Source organism: Corapipo altera, unplaced genomic scaffold, assembly GCF_003945725.1.
Source record: "Corapipo altera isolate COAL_440 unplaced genomic scaffold, ASM394572v1 23, whole genome shotgun sequence".
In the NCBI taxonomy this organism is placed as follows: domain Eukaryota; kingdom Metazoa; phylum Chordata; class Aves; order Passeriformes; family Pipridae; genus Corapipo; species Corapipo altera.
Genome location: NW_020884878.1, coordinates 7,376,593 through 7,383,018, shown reverse-complemented (window position 1 = coordinate 7,383,018; position 6,426 = coordinate 7,376,593). Strand labels below are relative to the sequence as shown.

Below are 6,426 nucleotides of genomic sequence, written 5' to 3'. Positions count from 1 at the left end.
CTTGGAGCTGCATCAGTTTATTTAGCCATTTACATTGGCATTAGTTTTCTTAATTTGCTTAAAATTGCATCTTGGGGAGCACTAAAAGCACACAAGGCTGCTGTGTCATGTCTGGTGGCATGGACCCCTCCTATCTCCATACAAAAGGTGTGTCTGTATCAGTCTTACCTGGTCTGATCACAGTGCTGTTCAGAGACTCTGGGGATAAGTCATCAAACACAACAGATGGCAGTGAAGTTTTCCCTTGCTCCCTCCTGTTCAGTTAGTAGCCCAGCTGGGAGAGCTCTTCCCCCATGAAGAAGGATTGAGAGAGCTCTTTCCCCACGAGGAAGGAAAGCTGACTGATTAGCATGTCTTTCACCCTGAGGAGGCACCATGGGCAGGTTTGAAGGCTGCAGCAATTTTGAGTTTCTCCCATTGAAGGTATCCTGCTCCATGTGAACTTCCCTAGCTGGTGGTTGTGCTTTTTGTTCGAAGAGGTAGCAATAGAGACCAAGTAAGATAGTCGGTGAATTTAGGGTATCATAATGTACCCGAAGTAATCCCCACCATGAGACCTAGGACGCTCTCAGAGGAGGTGAGCCACAGGGCATTTTGGAAAGAAAAAGCAGCTTAACTCCAGGAGGGGCTTCAGGACTTCCTCATAGCCTCACTTCTGACGATGGTGGATGGGGTGCTTCTCTGGGTTGGACACCTAACACCAGGCTGCCTCTGGTCTAGTGGGGTAGCCAGAACCCAGAGCTGGTCTGTGTGTGCTGCTGGGCGTGTCCTTGTGCAGCAGCCCTTTCGTGCTTTCCCCATGTGACACTTGGCATCTGCAGGTGTATCACACCTAAGGTAGTGGTATTCTTATTAATACCACTTCTGTACTTTTATGTACATGATTATTTTGGGGGTTTTTTTTAGATGGATTCCTGTTTTTAAAGGCTTCCATTATCGACTTTTTTTCCTCTTGCATATACAGGCATTTCTGAATGGGTTGTACTTGTCAGTAAATATATGGCTGTAAATCACCTAAAACCTTTTCCAGTAACAATTTGTGTTTAATAAATATAGGCTGTGTAATTCCAAAAGATCCTGGCAGGCTATACAATCATTTAATAAAAACCTCCTTGAAACATTTGCTTAGCCATGTGTGTTTTATTTATATCGCTTTTTGTGGTGAATAGATTACAGTGCTATTCTTTGCATTATTGCATTTATGTGATGGTTTCCATTTTTTGATAATTCTTTATGTCTTCACTTCAAAGGTATGAAGTGTGTGCATAGTGGCTGTACCATACATCTTAGTAATGAACCAGATTACAATAGATGTTCTGTCTCAAAAGTGGATTAGGATCCCTGGGTGGAAAATGTCAAAGTGCAGAGGTGTTATTACTTTTTAGTACATAAAAATACTGCTTTAGTACAAAAAATGTAGAGGTTATTTGACAGCAGAGATTAATTTATTCTTGGAAGTAACAGAATTAGCTTGTGTTTGGGAAAATGTCTATGAATATCACTGTAGATGAAAATAAAATTTTTACGTTCTGTCAACAGAAGTGTAACCTCTCATTTCTTAGTCATACCTGTAGTTTATAAGGCATCTCTGTTTCAGTGATCTCTGTTCTTAAAAGTAAAAAACAGATATAGCATTTTGGGTGTATCCCTGAAAAAATCCATCTCTCTCTTTTCCATGGCTGTGGTGAGTGGACACTGGCTCTCTGTTCTGCAGTCCCAAGGCAGTAATGGGGGGAAGCCTCCCACTTTAAGCACTTCATTTTTTCTAAACAGAACATACAGTCAATATCCAGAGATGGAACCAGCCTCTAAAAAGGATTATTCAGATTAAAACTATACCTCCTTACTCTTTTGTGGTAACATGTGCTTTAATCCAGGCTAAGGTAATGAGTTCAGTATAGAAGTTATGGGGGAAAGTGGTGTCACTGAGCACCTTAACGTTTGGCTAAAGTCAATCTTTTTGTTCTGACATTTCTGTATAGCTACCAACTGGAAAACTGAAAAAGGTGTTGTGTTTAGCTCTAATTTAAAGGCATAGAGAAACACTGAGAAAAAGAGGGCTGAGTATTCATAGTACAAACCTATTTTAGTAACGGGAAGGTGTATATGCTTCTTAACCCTTTTGTTTTCAGACATAAGCAAAGTCCTTACATTTTTACTCAATGTATCGAGCATTTCAGTATCCTCCACATTTTCTATTTATTAAGCAGTTCATGAGATAACTCAAGAGTCTTGTCAATGCTTTGAGTTTGAGTGGAGGGTAACTGGAGCTGTATGTATGCAGTGTTATTTTCTAACTTTTCTTTTTCTTGACTGTTTCTTTCTGTTTGCATCTGTAAAAAAATAGAGAGTACATGTCGGTTTTGTTTATACTGTCACAAAGTTGGGGTTACCAACCCAACTGGACTAATGGCCCATGTAGCCCAGTGTACTGTTGGTGGTAGAAAAGCAGGAGCATCCCCTGAGATGGTTAATAAAATCAAGTTGTCTATAAAATATCATTTAACCTTGTCACTTAGTGACTTTCTGAGCGGGAGCAATATGCTTGTAACTTACCTAATTTTTGTTTCATTTGAAAACTGTCCTGCCGTGTTCTGACTCCTGCCTTGGCATCGCGGTGTGCATGCTTGTGGATTCCTGGGGTCAGCTGGGAGTTGTCAAACCACCTTCTGCAGAACAAATTTAGGTTTTCAGTCTTTCAAACTGAATCTGTGCTACACAGTTCTGCCAACGTCACTCGATAGGAAAACACCCAGCCCTTTGACTGTCATGGTTTTGTCAGCAAACTCCCAAGTGTGGATACTCTGCTGCTGACAGAAAATGACTTTTGTTAGCTCAGCCTTGATCTTTAGAGGGCTAGTTTAGCTCTAGCTGCAGATAAACCCCTTGTCAGCAGATTTTGGACCTCTGCTGAAGGTTGCTGAAGGCTGTGGCCATGTAAAGGCAGCAGCAGTGGCTCATTGAGAACCAGGCAATGCTGGGTTTCCCAGCGTTAGCAAACCCTTACTGTCAGGTCGTGGAACAGGCAGGTCAGTTGTGCCTCTTTCATACTAACTGTTATTCTGTATACTTAAAAATAAACATATTTCCCCCTTTCTAAAACAAAGCATAGACCCTGGACATCTTTTTTGTGCATTCCCTCATTTTTTGAGGTGTTTTCTCTTGTATTTTTTTAGTGGTATAACTGAGGCTGAAGGTAATCTTTCAGATGTGTGCAGGTCTGTTTAGCTCAATTGTGTGGTTCTGTGTGCTGTATCACTTCTGTCCTTTCCTGCATCACTCAGATTGTGTTAAACAACAGACACTCTAATGCAGAACAGCTCCATTAGAAGCGTGTCACGATTAAAGGTGTCTGCTTTGTCTTTGTACTTGGCTGGGTACTTCCTTTGGGAAGTACAGTACTTCTCTCTTTTGAAGTATTTTACTTTAAATATTTATATTTCTTGTAAGAAATCATCAAAATCTTTCCAAAGTGCAAACACTGTTCAGTCTCAAAAAATTTCCCATATCCTGCAAGTTAGCGGTTTTGTGATTTCTTTCTTCTTTCTTGCTCTGTCATAGTTTTGCTCAGTTGTGAACACTGTGTAAGGAGCAGTATGGAACCTCTTTAGAAAATATTTCTAAAGCTGCTGCCATAATGAATTGAATTCTAACCAGTTTTCAGTCCTAATAATTACGGAATTGAAACAAAATAAGTTAAATGAACTACAGATTTTCTTTATCTGAGAAGGTCATTATACATACTTCAGGGTTCTTTGCTGAATCGGAATCTTATTATCATCTCATCCTCTCTCTTTTTGAATTTAAAAAAATACTCACTGATGTTTTTGTATTGTCCTTCATTGCAGTAGATAAGCAGTAAAAGCTGTTCCAGTCTACATTGGTATTGCTCCCACATATTTCCAGTTTTCTTTATAGCCACTGCAGAACACTAGAGATCCACAGTGCTTCCCTTCCTTTTTCTCAGCCTTGTGCCTGGGCTCAGTTCCTCAGGAGCAGGGAAGAGAGGTGGAGTAACTGTGCCACTGTTCCTTCACCTTACTCCATTGTTCGCCCTCAGGCAGATTTCATCCTCAGTCACCTACCCCAGACTTCCATTTCATCTGCTTTTTGATCTGATGTGCCATAATGAGGGGAAGCGACTGAGAACTACCCTGCTGCAGCTCAGAGCTCCCACCAAGGCACATTTGATGGGCACACCAGAAAAGCCCTTGTCCCTGTAGCAGTAAGGCTCTGATGCAGCCCAGGGAGAAGACACCAGACCTCCAGACAGGCTGCCAGGAGGCCCCTGGGGTGTAAGTCAGGGCAGGACACAGCCTTGTTTGGGTTGATCTACCTTGTTCCTGGCTAATTAGCCCACGGGGAGCTTTGCACTGTAAGGGCAGGCTGTTTCCCAGAACTGGGCTGGTGGAGACATTTCTACCCTGACCTGTAGGAACCTCATGGTTCAACCAGCAGGTTCTCATGGAGACAGCTCTGGGCTCGTGTGTGCGTGCACATCACCCAGTAACACTCAAAGTGTGTTTCGGTCTGGGTTGTGACCCTGTGAAACTGAAAACAGTTTAATTTTTTTTTTTCATTGCTGGGGTATTTAGCACTGCAGAATGTTCCTTCCTGTGAGACTTTGCATTTTTGCGTTGAGCAAACGCTTGGAATAGTACTGACAGTCTTTCCAAAACTATTCATCATTTGAGAGTTATAGAAGCATTAAGGATATCTATTTTTATTAATCAGAGGAGACAGACTGGGCAAATCCTTACCAAAAATTTGAGCCTGGAAACCTCCTTGACGTTTCCAACTATCCAAAGTGCCTGTAACATCACAACAACCACTGAAGCATTACATTTCCCTGGATACTTAACAGTGCTGAAGTCACAGAGACATGTGGGGGCCAGAAACTTTTGATTTTCCTTCTTGATGTAGGCATTCAAGCCTTACATTTGTTTCAAGATCAGTGCTAGTTTATATATTTCTTTTAAGTTCCCATTCCTGTTCCTCTCAGCTGTGCCAGCTTAGACACTTGTGGTTTGGTAGGGTGAACTGGATCATGAAGTCTTTACATAAAAAGACAGAAGAAAAGAAAATTCACACTTTCCATGTGCAAAGGGTGCATATATATATGGTAGGAGCAAGCAGGAGGCTGAAAGGTTTAGGCAATCCTCCCTAACACCACCAGAAGTGATCATGAAACAGTTTCTTCAGAGAATGCTATTGCTACAAATTCAAATTTGTCTTTTATTGAGATAGTGCTCCTGCTCTTCCTCTTATGCACTGCAGACCCTCCAACTCAGACTCTCAAGTGCTTTGAGCTACAAACTGTGTAGCCTAGCTGGTAGTGTGGATGAGCATTTTCTAGCCACATTCCCTGTCCAAAAAAGGTATTTTTTACCTGAGTTCATGGTGGAGGTGTTTTTTCCCCCCCTGGGTTATGTATACTGTTTACCAGGAATTAAACACCTTTCTTCAAATCAATAAACCTCTCTCCCTGACTGAATTTCCTGTTGTGCAGAATCACAGAATGGCTTGGGTTGGAAGGGTCTTTTAAAGATCATCTGATCCAACCTCCCTGCCATGGGCAGGGACTCCTTCCACTAGACCAGATTTCTTAAAGCCCCATCCAGGGATGGGGCACCTACTCTCTGGGCAACCTGTTCCATCTCATAAAGAATTTGTTCCATGTCTAATGTAAACCTGCCCTCTTTCAGTTTTGAACCTTTGCCCCTTGTCCTTGTCACCACAGATCCTGGTAAAAAAGTCTCCTTCTTTCTTATAAGCCCCCTCTAAGTACTGAAAAGGGCATTAAGGTCTCCCTGGAACCTTTTATTCTCCAGGCAACTCCCTTAGCCTTTCTTCACAGGAGAGGTGCTCCATCCTGCTGTTCATCTTTGTGACCCTTCTCTGGACCCACTCCAACAGGTCCATGTCTTTCCTGTGCTGGGGACCCCAGAGCTGGATGCAGCACTCTGGGTGGGGTCTCACCAGAGTGAAGTAAAGGGGCAAAATCACTTCCCTTGACCTGCTGGCCAACCCTCTCTGATGCAGCCCAGGATCCAGTTGGCTTTCTGGGCTCTGAGTACACAGTGCCAGGTCATGTCCATGTCATGTCATGTGCTGGTTTGTTCTGTGGAAGCCCTTCCCCACTGAGTGCAGATCTCATTTAGGTGAGCAGTTCATTTCCCAGGCAGTAGGTGTCATTCCTGCAGCTTGAGATCTCACAGTTTCATTTCTGTCTTTCTTCAGCTTCACATAGGTGCCAGGATGGATAGACATGTTTTTCTATGAGAAAAAAAGTAAAAAAACAAACATAAAAGCAAGCTGTGTAGTACTGTGACTTGTAGCATGCCACAGGTGCAGGCACAGGTAGATGCTCCAGCAATTTGTGTCTGTTTCTGCAGCAAGGCCCAGTCCTTGTCATTGGGGTGAGCT

The 6,426-nt window shown here is 42.6% G+C and overlaps 1 long non-coding RNA gene across 1 annotated transcript; it reads right to left on the bottom strand.

The window, feature by feature from the left end:
* Positions 1-1,601: 1,601 nt before the first annotated feature.
* LOC113944508 lies at positions 1,602-4,811 on the bottom strand. The gene is made up of 3 exons (XR_003526714.1): positions 4,761-4,811; positions 2,557-2,666; positions 1,602-1,765 (listed from the first exon to the last, which is right to left on the bottom strand). It is a non-coding gene; the product is annotated as an uncharacterized LOC113944508 (long non-coding RNA).
* Positions 4,812-6,426: the final 1,615 nt, after the last annotated feature.